Source organism: Cyanistes caeruleus, chromosome 4 (assembly GCF_971803275.1).
Source record: "Cyanistes caeruleus chromosome 4, bCyaCae1.hap1.1, whole genome shotgun sequence".
NCBI lineage: Eukaryota > Metazoa > Chordata > Aves > Passeriformes > Paridae > Cyanistes > Cyanistes caeruleus.
Genome location: NC_141704.1, coordinates 75,634,802 through 75,650,358, shown reverse-complemented (window position 1 = coordinate 75,650,358; position 15,557 = coordinate 75,634,802). Strand labels below are relative to the sequence as shown.

The following is a 15,557-nucleotide window of genomic DNA, read 5'->3' as shown; positions in this document are numbered from 1 at the left end:
GAAAGAAATGGTAAAATTTAGCCCCAAGAACTGAATGGTGAGGTAAACAGGAGCAAGAACTTAGTATAATTACGTTAAAGGTAGTCAGTGAAGAGTTGGCCAATTGGAAAAACAAAGTTTGCAAAAGAAATAGGGCTTGAAGGACTGATACAAAAAGAACAAGCAAGGAGGGTGTGTGCTTGTGAAGAGGGACATTGACCCAATCAAGAGGTTTGAAGATTTGGGGGAAAAAAGAGGAACAAAACTAATACTGGTGCAATAGGAAACCAAACAACCCACCAGGGATTTCAACCACTCTTTGATCTGTTTTTCAGTATCTGAAGAAAGTAGATATGGCCTTTACCACCTTCTTCCAAGGTGTGGTTTAACAAACAAGTGAACTGATGTAACACCTTCCAGCTGCAAGAGGGAAGGTCTTTCTTCCTTCTGCCCACTCCCAGTGTCCTCTTCTCACCCTTGTGTCTGCTCTGGTGTTTCATGGCTCCCAGCTGAGGCAACACGAGTCCCTAACATACAGACTAGCCAGTCTTTTGGGTGGGCTGAAAAATGCCAAGAAGGTAAAATACCAGAGAAGGTAAATGGTGGAGCCTGTGCCTGAAAGAAGAAGTAGGAGGAGAGAATGTGGTTTTCCATTTTCAGCAGTGCTACACTGATATTACCCCAAAAGATTCCTCTTCTGCCAGAACACCATACAGTGCAGTTGTGTGACACCTCTGACACCTGGCTGTGAGGATTTCTTCCTGACTCATTTTCCAGTCTGAACACTAGCCTATGGCATAGCCCTTGATAAGAAAAAAGGACACTTTTTCACTTTGTGTTGTAATTAGTTTCACTGGGTCAAAAAAAAAAAAAAAAGAGGCTTGGGTTTGTATTTACTTAAAGCTAGTGCTGGAGCACAGTCATAGGTAATAGCTAATCTAACTGTAAAATCTGAGTGGAGAGACAGTTCTTGTAATTGCACTGCCGAGTAATTAGGTGATGTCAGCACACTCACACCCTCGTCTAACCTCGCTTACCCTGTGATAACATAACAGTGCCTTGTCTTCCCCGTTTGCAGTGCCATGGGTACCTCACTCTGTGCGGGGCATCTGAAGCTTTCTGTGCATGTCTGCGTGCTGTGACAAACCTGGAGACATATGGGACAGTGACAGGGCACTTTACCTTCTGCACAAAGGCAAACTCCCAGAATGTAAACATGAATGAGATGTACAGGGCAGGTATAGTGACAAGATCTTTTTTCTTTCCAGATAAAATAGAAATAAATTTGAGGTATACTGAGATACCAGGAATATTTGAAAATCCCAGCCTGGACATCAAACAAACATTTGTAATGCTGAACCTCATGATAAACAGCAAATATTTTGTATTCTCTAAGAAAGAATGGCATCAGTGATCTCATGATCTGCCTGCCCATCACAGTGATCTGCCTGTGCTGTTGTCAGCATTTCCCACTGGCTTTGGAATTTTTGGGGTCTCCAACTAAGCCAGACAACCAGTCTGTGTGCACCCTGAGAGCAGAGAGCTGGCAGAAGACCAGCTTTGGTGTATTTGCTGTTCTACATTCAAACCTTTTGGATTTTGTCTGCCAGTTTCTAGAGCCAAATGTATCTCAAGACACAAACAGGAGGTAAAAAGGGAGAAAGGAAGATTAAGATATGCAAAAGACAGTAACAATTTTATTTTTTTTAATGGGGGTAGACCTGTGAAATAATTCAGCTAAAAACTAAACGTTTGATAACACTAGTACATAGAAAAGCAGACTTCAAAGGCTACTCCTTAGAGAAGTTCTTGTTCTTGCCTCTTTTAAACCACATATCCAGATTTTTCATCTGGCTCTTGATGCATTTGGAGTGAATAAAATTATACAAGAAAAGACAGTGTTTTCACTTTTTTGGTTTTTTTAACAGGAAAGACATAAACTCAGGGATTATTATGAGAAAAAAACCTTGAAAATATGCAGAATATTGCAAGTATATAGCTTAGAAAACATGCTGGATTTTCGTCTTGTTCTGAACACAATTTATATTTCTTGCAGGTTCAGCATCAAATTGTTAACACAAGGTCATGAGGTTTTCAGAAGCAAATGGAGCATTTCAGGGTCGGTTTCACTAAAGAGAGATGGGTCTTGCTGCACAAGGATTTGTCATGTGCAATTTTGTTTACTTGTGACTGTTTGCTAACCTCCAGCTTCAATGAGTCATGGTATTTTTACTACCATGCTGTCCATTCCATAGGCTTTAACACACTCCTCCACTTAATTATTAACAAAGTCCAAAGGTATCCACCCCTCTCCCACACAGATCTTCCAGCTAAACACAGCTTTGAAACCTCTTCTTATTTAAAATTGTTCTTTACGGTTTGGATAAATACAGTGTTAGCAGTTGATGCTTTCGTGTTGCTGCAATGACGTCCTTCCCCACTAAGGCTCCTGCTGCTGATTACATTCCTTATGTCCAAACAACTCGGACTTGCCCACACTCCAACAGATATCCTCTGGCTTTGCTCCTCATGATCCAGCTGAAAATCACCTCCTTTCTCAGGATTCCCTGTAGCCACTGAAAAAAACCCTCCCGTCTATTTCCTTATCCCTCAGGCTCCCTGCCAGTCACCTTTTCCATGTCCTTGGTCAGGCTGGACCAGGGTTTGATTCCAGGCTGATTTCCAGGGTAGTGCAGATGGCAGGAATTCAGCCAGTGTTCCTCACAGATGTGAGGCACATGCCATGAATTAGATCATTAATTATTTTCATTTTCTGCTATTTTCTATTATTTATCAGTGGAACAGGTTCTCTGATCTGGTTCAGAGCATAGCCCTGCAAAGGGTTGGAATTGGGAAGATTGAGGAGTGGTGCAGCATGGCATGAAGACAAATAAGGTGGTACTGGATGTTGGGATGTTTCTGAGGCCACAGGATCAGAAAACTGTGGCCTTTGTGCTGCTGGCCTGGGATAAGCCCAAATTTCTAGCCAATAACAAGCTTGTTAATCTGTCTTATAACAATGTGTTTTCAAGTCTCATCTGACCTCCCTCTTCTATGTTTTTTAACATCTGACCTCCCTCTTCTATGTTTTTTAACATCTGGTTTGCAAATTATTTTGTTAAACACTTTAAACAATTTTAGAAGTACAGTCTTGCTTAAAAAAAAAACCAAACCCTATCTAGGACTTAGGTACGAGCAGCTCCTATTCACACAGCAAAGCTGATCAGTGTGAAGAACAGTGAGAAGTACTTGAACAAGAACGTGCACAGTCAACTTTTAAAGGAAGAACTGGTACCTACAAAGCATCAACCCCATTATATGGCCTTTGTTTTGAAGTCTGACTTGTAGATGTGCAATGATTGAGCAGAGAGCCCTGAAATGAGCTGTGTTGTTCATCCCAAGGCATCTTGGTGTATCACTTGTGAGTGCTGGAAAAGGCTGGGTGTGTATCACAGCAGGTGTTAGTCACGGCCTGGAAACAGGGTAGGAAAACAATTTAGGCTGAATGGTTACTCAGCTAATTGCTTTGACTAAGTCTCACATTTACACACCCAAAGCACCCAAACTCAACATTTTTACTTGACAGCATGATAGAAATACTTGTCCTTCCGCTGGGGGAGATAAGTACAAGCAGTACAAAGGAAATAAACTGCTTGCATTAAAGATCCTGGAGAACTGCAAACCTGTGATTAGATGAACTCTGGAAAATGCACTGATGTGGACACACAGCACCACTACCACCGGGCAAATAGCCTACTGTGTGCCACATGCTGCCAACTTCAGAAAGAGCATCAACCTGTACTTTCCCTTTAGCCTCAGCTAAAACCAAACAAACCCAAATCGGCTTAAGCTTTGAGCTCCCCTCCAGGAGCCACCGGACTTTGCACCAAAACAAGCCCACAGGCGTGATTGGCACTGCATCTCCTCAGTTGCTCTGGAAGTCAGTACAATGTGTGTACAACCACTGCATTCCTTTGGCTGCTCTGGCTGCAGTACAACCTGTACAACCACTGCATCCCCTTGCTAAAAAAGTGTGCATCTACACCACTGGTGCATGAGGTGTACAGGGTATGGAGGCAAACAGAAGCTGCAACTTCAGTTTTGATTTCTGCACTTGGACCAAATTATTTATGAAGCAAAATTATTTAGGGCAAGCTGATATTTTCATAGCAATTCCTTCTTGAAATCTGCATAAAGCATGAGTGAAGACCTAGAAACTTCTGTAACTTACATTAAGGCTACAACTAAAGCTAGACAAGGATAGATAAGCATTGATGCTGGGAGAAATGACCAGTGACAGAATATGCTGATAGAGGCATGCAAGGGAATAAATGCACACTGCAGAGGTACATAGGAAGACACATTTTAAAGAAATCTTAAAGTAGAAATTGCTAATAATTGTGTTAAGAAACACCAAACATTCGACATTGCTTTTTTTTTGGTGCTGTGTCATGCTCATGTACAGGTTGTGCAGGGAAGAGGCAGGTTTGGTAAAGGATTTACAGGATTGGTAAAGGACAGCAGAAAGTGCACCAGAAGTTACAGGAAAGAAGAGCTGGGAATTGGAAGCAGACGTCAAAGGGAGTAGAGTTGACGTAAACAGAAAAGAGACTTGAGAGGGGACAGTGAAAGTTAGCTTTAGCTGGAGAGAGGGGAGAATGAGGGCCAAAAGATATGTTGCAATAGTCACTTGTGAGTAAGATTTGAATCACAGTTATGGGGGGGCCAACAGGACAGATTTTAAGTATATCACCCAAGAAGAGAATCTCAGTGACACAGATAAAACACCAACTGGGAAACTGAGATTGCTAAAACTGAGATTGCTAAGAAAAAGTGGGAACAAAGGGTTCACTAAGCCAACAAAACAAAAGTAAACAGGAAACATTCAAAGAGTGTTCAGTTCAAAGGACTGGAAATACAGGGATCAATAAATTAAAATGCATTAAGCAATTAAATTAAGAGTACATTTATTTCCAAGGATAATAGGGAAAAAATCTGCCAAAAAAGGTGGAAATTTGTTCCCACAGTCAGATTATGGCAAGTACCACATTCATCAAGGAAAGGAAGGAGCAATCCACTCCAGTAAGAAAATAATGAAACTTCTCCCCAGATCAAGATACCAAGCAGTGATTTGTTTTCTAAAAATGTAAACATTTATTATATTAAGTTTAAATTATTTTTAGCAGTTCTCAGGGACCAAAAACAAAAGCCCATAAATAAACCTGCTAAATCCTGCTGCATCTGGTAATGCAGTGTCCAGCACAAAAATAAATGTATAGAAAAGGGATCTTACACTGAGGAAAGAAATTATTTAGACGAGAAGGTAGGGAAAATTTGGGAAAGAATAGCCACAGCTGAATTTTAAGAGTAATTGCTTATTCCCAAAGGATGTTTTCAAGTCAGTAATTTTCCCTCTGCTTCCTCTCCATTCTGCAGAATGCTCCAGCATGGCCTCCCCCTCAGAATAAAGACTTGGGACATCTTGTTTTACTGCATGAAAGGTGTTTTCTCACTGCTAATAGTTTTCTTTAAAGAACTTTTTTATTTAAATGAAGAAATGAATCACACTGGCTGTAATAATGATGAGGGGGTAAACACTAAAAAAAAATTAATTCACTAGTTCTCAACCTGGCTGGCAATCATGTAGTGAAAACCCATAGCAACAATGACAGCACCAGCATAAAGAGTAATGAGAGGAATTCTAAACATTTTGGCTTAAGAATGTTAATAAGTTTAAAGCACCATGATTTTCCATACAACTCTTCTGCAGTCTTTTTGACACAGGAAGAGATGTATGGACACCTGCAATGCTTGATCTTGATGCTCTGACAAGTAATGAATTGTTTCAGTAAGTGAAGAATAATGAGCAAAGTAACTTTCAAGCATGAAAAGAAATTATCTGGATGACCAAGGCCCTACCTTATATAGATGGGGTGGCATGGTAAACATCTCTAACAGAAATTAAATGTAACAGCTTCATTGCTTATTTTGTTGGAAAATATAATCTCATCTAAGATTTTTTTTAAAAAATTAAGTGTCTAAATAGTTTTTTGGAACAGTAGGCTTGTGTAAACCTGTAAGTTGCATCCTGCTTCCATCCAAAACCTGTCATAGTAAAATGAGGTAGATGAGTCTCATGTGACTTAAACAAATGTTTTCATTTATCACCTTTAGCCTTAGAGCTTTGCTCTAATCCAGGAGAGAGACATGCATCTAAAAACAACCAGCCCTCAAATCCAGCCCAACCTAAAACCAACAGCAAAGCAAAGCAGCACAGATATTTCTGTACCTAGGCTACTATGCCAAGAGAGAGTTTCATAAGGAAAACTCAGGGCAGATACTGGTCTCCTCTGCTTCACCAGTTTTCTTGGCTGTTTCGGTTTTCTTAAGGGGTTTGATCTAACTGAGAGAGAATTGTTCTTTTAATACTAATTTGCATACTGTGTATATTAAATAAATCAGATTTAATCCTCTCCTGGTCATTATCACATGGGACTTTTGGCTTTGGCGTATTTTGACCAGGCTCAAAGGTGCAGGATCCAGCATGAACATAGTTATACAGAAAAATATTTAAATTACACTCTGACAGTTTTCTAGACTTCTGCTAGTGACCTCTGCTCATAAAACTTGTTGCTTTGTGATTGTCCAGCCTCTTCTATTCTTTCAATAAAAATTATTCATAGATTAATATATTTTCCAGTAGTACATGTACATTAGTTCTGTAAGGCCTCAATAGGCACTCAAAGAGAAACAGAACCCTATGTATGCTATTTCAGCTGATAAAGTCCTGGCTACATTATCAGGTCTCTGCAGTTCCCACTTCAAATAAATACTCAAATGAGAAGGCTCTATGGCTCTATCGACTTTGTAGGGGGAGTATTTCACAATGATCCAGCAAAAACAAGGCCCATTGTCTGTTAAAATCTCTATCATCAAATCAGCAAGAGAAACCACAGCAAATATTTGAGCGCAGGGTCAGCCCACTTCCTGCATTCTACCCATAGCTGGAGGAGGTGGTGAAGGTGCTGCCAATTTTTCCTGGTATGGTCTGTCCTCTCAGACTTCTGAATGAATCTGTGCTGCTCATCTGCTCACACAGAATTGTTATAAGAGACTCCATATCTGGCCTTTAAATAAATGAAAAGGCATTTCTCTTTTGCAAATGAAAATGTTTTGTGATAGAAATGCTGTGCATGGCTGTGCAGGCGTCTGACAAAGCCAGCTGGCTACTGGAAAGATGGAAAATCAACAATTGCACAAATCTGGCTGCTTCTTCCACAACTGTCGAGCTGTTAGGCAATTGTAATAAGGTTATTACATATTAATAGAATATAGCACTAATTGAAAGTTATTCCATCTAAAAACCTAGTAAATTATCTAATTTCTGATTTCTAAAAGCTTGCACATTTAAAAAACCAATGGACTTTTATGATATTTAGTACGTGATTAAGATTTGAACTGTGATACAAATTTACACAATACAGTCAGTAATCTACACTTTAAAAGCTCTTTCAGTACAAAAGGAATTACTACAGTCTCCTGTGCAAATATTCTAAGTGTGGAATAGATTCTCCTTCTTTACCACTTTCTGCAACACTAGTCATTTTCATGGACAAAATGTTTCCAAGTTCTTCAGAAGAATCACTCCAGAACAGGGATAAAGAGAGCTCTTCTCCATTCCTGGAGTAACACAGCCCTCCTTTCTGCAAACGGAGGTTGCTCTATGTTTGGTGTGGGCTGAGGAGCCCACAGCTCATAAACAGGAAACAACCCACAACTGATTTTGAATTCCAATAAATATTTTATGATTTTACTGCCTTTGGGACAACACTTGTGCATGAGTCAGGACAAGATGAGGTGTGGATAGAAAGCTGAGTCAGCCTGGCATGCATCTCACTAGCAACAGTGATGAATCCCTTTTAAACATGCATATTCCACAGGCAAAAGCCTGCATCCATTCCAACATCTTACTCTAGAAAATTGTACTGCAGCACTTCCACCATGTCACCTCACCTGTGAGAAAATATGTAGGTGTTTAAACTGGGAATTAACCTGCTAAATCTACTGATTCTTGCAGCATTGGGTATTGGCCCAGCTTGAGACAGACCTTGGAGCAGGTCTAGTGGTTGAAAAGTCGAAGTGCGACCAGAACCAATTTGAAACAGTGTGAAAAGGCTTAAAATAAATATAAGGCTTTTAGTTAGCTTCTGTTTTCCATGATCAATAGCGCCTTTTGCTGGCTGCTCCTGAGCCATGCCTTTGAGGGCTTGCTGTTTCTGCACTGAGTGCTCTGGTGTCCAGGGCCATGTGCTAAACCCAAATTAATGAGAAATACATGGAACTAAGTGTGGTTCTCACTGCAGTATGTACTAAACCCCCCAAAACGGAGCCTTTCTAGGCCTCATTTAACTTCCCATTGAAAACATCTCAAGTGATGTGACATTGACTACTGTCAATGTACTGTGACATTGACTACTCAGCTCACTAATTAAGTGAGGTTCCTGATTAAATTTTGTTTTAGTTTGTTTGACTGGTTGGGTTTTTTCTTCCCCACATGGAATGCAAAAGTTAAGGCAAACACGCAGAGCCACGGCCCTCAGGCAGGCGGCGCTCACCGTGCCCGCGGCAGCCGGGCCGCCCCCCTGACCGAACGTCCCGGGATCTCAGGTTGGATCCCCTCAGCCTCGTGTCCCGGTGAAAATGCGGGGCACGCAGGGACCGGGGCCGGGGGGTTGTGAGGGGTCTGAGGGGAGCGAGAGATGTGAGGGCAGTGAGGGGATCTGAAGGCAGTGGAGGGATGTGAGGGCAATGTAGGCAGTGAGGGGTGAGAAGGCAGTGAAGGGAGTGAGGGCAGTGAGGAGTGCGAGGGCTGTGAAGGCAGTGAGGGGAGCGGGGCTGGCCCGGCCCGCCAATGGCGCGCGGCCGCGGCGGGAGGTGTGTGCCGACCTCACTTCCGGAATCTGTCACCGGCCGCTCCCGCCCCGCTCTCGCCCCGCTCCCGCTCCTTCTCCGCCGGCACCGGGGACGCGGCTCGGCTCGGTCCGGCCCGGCCCTGCGCAGCCCGCGGCAGCGATGCACGGTACTGCCTTAGGGGCGCCCCCCGCCCGCGTGGTGCCCGTGTCCCGGCCGGGGCGCCGGCAGGAGGCGGGAGCGCCCGCCCGGGGTTGGGTGACGCCCCCGCCTCGCTAAAGCGACGGCGGCTTTGCTAATGACCTGTCCTTTCTTCTCCTCCCCTCCCTTGCTATTCGCTATTACTTATCTCTCCGGCCCCGCGGTGTGAAGCCCTCGGCGGAGTGGCGGCGGACAGCAGGAGGAGGTAGCCGGCCCGGGAGATGCTGTAGCGGCTCCCGCTGCTCGCTCGGCGCGGCGCCCGCCCCCGGCTGCGGGAACGGGGCCGAGAGGCTGCGGGACGGGCAGAGCCGGCCCGGCGCGGGCGGGCGCAGGTAAAGCCCGATAAACCGCGGGGAGCGGGATTTCAGGGGCTGGAGGTGGGAACAGAGGAGGGGGTGATGCCCCCTGTCGCACGAGGGGCTGGTTGGCAGCTGTCACGTCTTCTAAATGGAACATCTGGATTGCCCTTAACCTGGGATGAACTCGGGCACTAGGCAGAAAGTATGTGTTTGGAGGTTCCTGCTGTTGGCTTGGCTCAGTCAGGCGGGTTGTGCTGTCCCCGGTCGGCTGGGCAGAGGAGGGTCCTCTGTCCTGGGAGCGAGGAACAGGTCATTGGGAACGCCTCCGGGGCTTGCTTTTGTGGTTTGCCGAGTTCTTGGTTGTCCCTATGAGGCTGGATACTTGCTTTTCAAAAAGTATTCCAGAAGTAACAATGGAAAGGAGTGCGAAAAGGTGTTGCCTTGTATCCATATTAAGATTGGCCCAGTCTCACTCAATGACATGGGGAGCTGTTCCTAAACCCTGTGATGGAAGTAGTATGAGCACAGGATTCGTCACACAGGATTATCTGGAATGATAATGTTTGGCACTTTTGGCATTGGGTGTCTTAGTAGTACTGCACTAATAAAGGTATTGCATAAGTTTTGTTGTGAAGGAAAATAGTGGTAAAACTCCTTGTATTACAGAACATGCAGTGTCTTTCTCATTGGCATCTGGCACTGCTCACCTTTTTAAGATTTGTTTTGCAGGCAGCAAAATAGATCAGCTGTAAGAAGTGTTTCCTTTGTAAATCCTGAATCATTGACTTAGCATTGAGGCTGCCACCTGGTCTCGTGCTGGAACTGAGGCAGTTTTGGTTCATGTGATGTGGTCACACGTCTGCTAAACCTAAACCAGCATCATAACCTTTGTTGGCTGGCATGAGCTACTGAGCAGCCTTCGGCTCGTAGGAGCTGAGTGGCAACTTTGGGAATTTCAAGTAATACAATGTAGTGTATTGGAAGGATGAGAGTGTGCAGACCTTATCAGAGGTTTGTGGGACTCCACAGGCAATATGCTTGCTCTTTTTTCCCATGTTTGGAAGGAACTCTTAGCATGGTCCAAGAAAACATTCTTATCAAGCTGTTGGTGCCTTATATTGACTGTCATCCTCTACAGTCAGGTGCATGGGGAGTTTTGGCTACATATTGGAAGCACTTTGTGGGTTTGTCACTTGCTTTGCAGTAGTCCTTTAGTATACTCATTTTCTGTTAATACTGTAGTCTTCATAAAGGGTATCAGGAATTTTAAACCATGGAGAGAGGGTTACACTTAAGTTGTGATCTTGTTATGCCTGTAATATTTTATGTGTGGAGTGTTATAAAAATATAAGGGACAAAAATGTCCTACAGGAGAGTAGGATATATGGCCTAAGATACTAATCTTATTCTAAAAAATGGATTGTAATGCTCACTGTTGTCCCAAAATGGGCAAGGAAACATAACTTTTCTTCCTATTTTTTTCAGAAGCAGCTTGTACTTCAAAATTGCAGACAGCTCTATTCTTGTCTTTTCTATAGCTTTCCTAATGAGATTTGGGTTCCGAGTTCTGTTTCTATTGCACATGTCATATTTTTGCAAGGGGGGAAAAAAAGAGAACACCATACTTGTCTTGGAAAAGAAGTAAAGTTGAATTAATATTTATTAAATGTGCAAGCATATTTTCTTACATCATTTTGGAATTTAAACATTTTAAATCCACTTTTTCAAAATCTCTATGAAACTTTATTTTTTTTGGTATTTTTTTAGCTATGTGTGCTTTTTTTTATATAGGCCTTATAAAGTATATAACAACAAAATATCTGTCTTTGGAATGTAAATCCTCAAAATAAAGGTCCATTGCAAAGACATCTCATGGGGCTGTGTGTGTACCTTGGAAACCACAACTAATCTAAATGTGTCCACAGAAAGACTTGGATATTTGTGAGAATGCTCTTTAGGAGTAAAAGTATTTTACTCTTTAATAGATAATTAAAATAACACAGGGCTGTCACTATAGTATTCTCAGTTCAGTTGTTTTGAAGTCTTTTAGTATGAAGGAAAAAAAATCAGAATTATATTGGGATATACCAGTTTTATTCCCTAGTTAGCTAGATGTCAGTGTGGTCCTGCTGTAAAACTAGGGACATATTAAAAAAACTCAGTTATTTAAAAAATAATTTTAGCCCAAGTGAAATGAAAGCTTTTTTCTTTTTTTCTGGAAGAAGCAAAAAGAAATATTTTTCTTAAGTAATATTACATCACAGCTATGTAAGATAAGTATAATAAGCCCTGGGAAATTTTTTTAACTCTTTATTTTTATTTTTTAAGAATGTCAGCAGCTTTTTATTGATGAAAAACTGCTTGTTATCACCAATCTGCACATGAAATGGAAGGGGAAGAGATTCTGAAAAACAACTTCTGTTTCAGCCTTACAAGATGCTGCATGAAGAGGTGAGTACATACTTAGACTGGCATAGAATCTCTGTAAAGAGTGATTAATGTATAGTCAAATGACTAAAGGAAAGAAATCTGAGCATGTAATGCAAATAAATATTTGATAAACAGAGAACAGTAGCACAATCAGGAGAACAAAGTAAAACTTCCTTATGTTCTGTTATCTACTGCTGTCTTAGCTGCTAGTCAGTATAATTCTGAATTCTTAAGCATTTCAGCATTTCAAAGCTCATCTTAAGCTCAGCATTTCAAAGGACCAGGTCTTTTAAATTTAATATTGAATGACTTTATATGAAGTAGAAGGCTGAATTTTTCACTGAAGTAAAAAGTCTGATAAGGTTAGGCTCTTAATCATCACTATCTTCAAAATAAAACTGAAATTTCTCAGAGTGTGATATTTGTCATGTTTTAAAGACACCCAAGTGATATGAGGAGACTCTTGTGTGACCAGATTGCATGTGGCATTGAGATGTTGCCAAATCTGACTCCACTTCCTCATACCACTTCTCATAGTTTCTGCTTATGAAACAATATTTATTTATAAGTGCATTGCGTGTGTCTTTAAATATCTAAGAAGTGTAATTTCTGTGTCCAGTGAAGGACTTCTCATGCATAGATTAATATAAATTATAAACCACAACTCATTGGCACTCCAGTCCTGACTGAGGCTTGAGTTGTTACACGACTGGTTTTTGTGGGTGTTTTCTAAGTCTTAAAATGTGTATGATGTTAAATTTTTTTATACTTTGCAAACTACCAAAGAGGCATAGTTTGTTCTGTGGTGCTGTATTCATCTAAATTTATTGTTTTAAGTTCAAGTTGTCTCATGCCTGTGGAAACCCTAAGAGTAGGAGAGATTGGCAAGCATTTCGCAAATTACCTATCCCTTTCTAAAAATGCTGATACACTGTCATGGTTTTAAAAATATTTATAAGCTGAGAAATTATTCCCTAAATCCTTCCAAATAGTAAAAGAAACTTGTCCCAAAATGTGTCTGCCTTGAGGAACTCAGCAGTGAGCTGAAGTTGTACTGAGGTTGTACAGCTCTTTGGCATTTTTTTCCGGGGAGATGCAATAGATGTGAAAGCGAGTTAGTCCAATGTTTTCCTATTTCATATTTTTGTATCTCATTAATTTGTTTTCATTTTGTTGAGAAGAATGTAGAAGGAAACCAGAGCTGCTACTTGGTGTGCTGGTTGAGCAAATCCTTACTCATTTGTGAGTGTATAACATCCTGGAGCTGAGAGAACTTAGCATTGTTTTAGAGTTTGATGTATTTTAAATGGAAAAATAATACCACTATAGCTTAATATTATTTGCATTTAACAACAACAAGAAAAAACATAAAAATGGATCATTTGAAACTATTCTACATTAAGGTTTGGAAGAAGGTCTTACCGTTTTGTTGTGTATATCCTTGCATCCAGCACTGTTATGCTGAGTAAGCTCTATTACCTGAATATAGGTTTGTATTGCCATTCTTTGTTTTGTTTTGTTACACAAATAAGTGCTACATGCCTATTTTGTCTTAAAAATTATTTGTGGGAAATGACTGATATTACAAACCACTGAACATGAATGTTCATAAGGTGACAACAACTCATGTCTTATTTGCAAAACCTTGTTTGAAAGTGAGAACTTGAATTACTGATGATGTTTGCTAATCTGCTGTTAGTGCTACTGCTTCAGGAGGAATGGTACAAAGTACCTGACACTGGAGTCATGGGGCAGGCTCCCATTAAACAATAACAAACTCTCTGGCATCTTTATTCAATATGTATGGAAAACGTTCCCTGGAGTAGTAAGGCTCAAGAATATGTGGAACCAATTGAATCTGCAGGGGAGGAGGAGGGAGAAGGTGGGTGTTGTGTCAGGAGAAAGCTTTGGAAACTCTTGTTTATTAGTGCCTGGTGGCATTTCTGTCCAACAGGATGGAGGAATCCTCCAGTGCAGCTGGAGGATTAATTAATCATACACTCTGATGTTAAAATACAATTAATAGCAGCCCACAGGACATAGTGAGTATTGTTGGCTTGTTGGCAGTTTTCAGTGGAAGATTACAAAATGGCTATATATGTGTGTATATATATATATATATATATATATGTATAAAGCAAATGAAGTTTATATATTCTTGCCCACCTCAGGATAAAGGACATGCTGTGTGCAGTTAAGCAGGCCAGTGTGATCAAATCAGGTAGCAGCTTTAGTACCTATGTAAGTAGGAGATAAGCTTTGGTAGCTAGGTAAGTAAGAGACAAGCAGCACAGGGTTTCTGCCTCTGAACAAAGCAGCAGCTGTGCCTGTCATTCCGTGCTGGAGATGTACAGATGTAACTGTGCATAAACAGGCCAATATTTTCAAACAGCTGTCAAATTTTCAAGCTAAATGTATGTTCTGGGCACCTGATTTTCAACATACTAGCTGCCGTAATTCTAACCAAATTCAGAAGGAGTTGCATTTTCTCAAGATTATAAATCCTGTAATAAATCCCATGGAAATGTAATAATGATTATCTTCCAAGAACACAGAATTGTTTCGTTTGCAGCTATCATTCATTTTATTTCTTTTACATGACAAGGGGGCGGGGGGTGTATGTGTTATGAATGAACATACATAAATGCAAAAAAGAGTGGGATGTCCTCTATCAGTGGTTCCTGACAGCCCTGCAAGTGCGGGCTACAGCAAGAAGTGTGGCTATACGGTATGGCTGGATCTGATCTAGGCTCCTTCTTTCCTTCTCCCATCTATTCGCTCCCGTCCGTCCTGTTTGCTGCCCCTCAGTGGGTCTGTTCAGCTCTATAGCTGTCTGTGGTTTTCCTGTGTTTTGCTTCCACCGATTCAGCGAGCGGAATTGTTTCACCGAGGCTGTGTCTACGCTGGAGAATAAAACTGTCCGGTTCCCGGGAGCTGGCTCGGAGTGTCGGGGTCGCAGGGAAGTAGAGCAGCGTGCAGTGCCCTGGGCTGGGCGCTCTCCAGGGAGCTTGCCAGGCTGAGAGCGGTGTCGGGGAGGCTCCGGAGCAGCTCTGGCCCCGGCTCGTTCACCGTGCCAGAGGTGGCCAGCGGGATCCGGAGCGCCAGAGCCAGCGCAGGCCCCGGGGAACAGCGTGGCTGGAAGGTGCGGGGCCGGCAGTGCCAGGGAGCTCCTGAAGGGATATCCTTTTGATGCGAGGGACCTGTTATGTTACTTAAGCTGCCTTGTGTAGGTACTCTTCAGGTAACTTTATTTTGCAACCAGTAACTCAGCTGTCGTCCGAAGAGGGACTGTGTGCTGTGTACTGCTCTTTCAAAGTCCGATTCAAGCCAGCTGAAATGCCTTACAGAGTGAAGTAAAACAGGAATATGAAAGTACATAGATGGCTTTTTTAAGAGGTTTTCTTTTCCTGGCTGTTTCACTGGACTCATGTTCTTCCTCCACCTTTCTGCAGTTCAGTTGCTTCCTTGGTTAAAAGGAGTGGGGTGGCAGAGGTACAGCAGTGCTGGTATTGCTGTTAAACACCAGATACCCTTCGTGTCATAGAGGATGAGCAGGGAAAACATGGCAGGAAAATAGTTGGTTATAGTTTGCCACTTTTTGATTACGCAGGAGTGTGAGGCTTGTGATCTCTATTCTGTAGTGAGTGACCTGATTTAGAGCTGTCAAGTCATGTGTCCCAAATATATCCTCTATCTGACACGTCAGGAGCATGCAAGTACAAGTACTTGATGTCCATT

At 42.0% G+C, this 15,557-nt stretch overlaps 1 protein-coding gene and 1 long non-coding RNA gene across 4 annotated transcripts in view; one reads left to right on the top strand and one right to left on the bottom strand.

Moving 5' to 3' along the window:
- Positions 1 to 1,648: 1,648 nt before the first annotated feature.
- LOC147653784 (uncharacterized) lies at positions 1,649 to 8,928 on the bottom strand. 2 transcript variants are annotated; one of them, XR_015285928.1, is made up of 2 exons: positions 8,595 to 8,928; positions 1,649 to 3,451 (listed from the first exon to the last, which is right to left on the bottom strand). It is a non-coding gene; the product is annotated as an uncharacterized LOC147653784 (long non-coding RNA). The 2 variants fall into 2 exon arrangements; XR_015285929.1 differs by having other exon boundaries at positions 7,993 to 8,892.
- A 39-nt stretch (positions 8,929 to 8,967) lies between these two features.
- The window catches only part of PPARA (peroxisome proliferator activated receptor alpha), a 33,301-nt gene continuing 26,711 nt past the window's right edge, over positions 8,968 to 15,557 (top strand). The window contains exons 1-3 of one of the 2 annotated variants that reach the window (XM_086885902.1): positions 8,968 to 9,058; positions 9,262 to 9,422; positions 11,718 to 11,840. The gene's annotated coding sequence lies outside the window, so the exon portion shown is untranslated. Of the gene's footprint in view, positions 9,059 to 9,261; positions 9,423 to 11,717; positions 11,841 to 15,557 lie in introns of those variants that run through there. The other variant, XM_086885903.1, reaches the window with a different exon arrangement.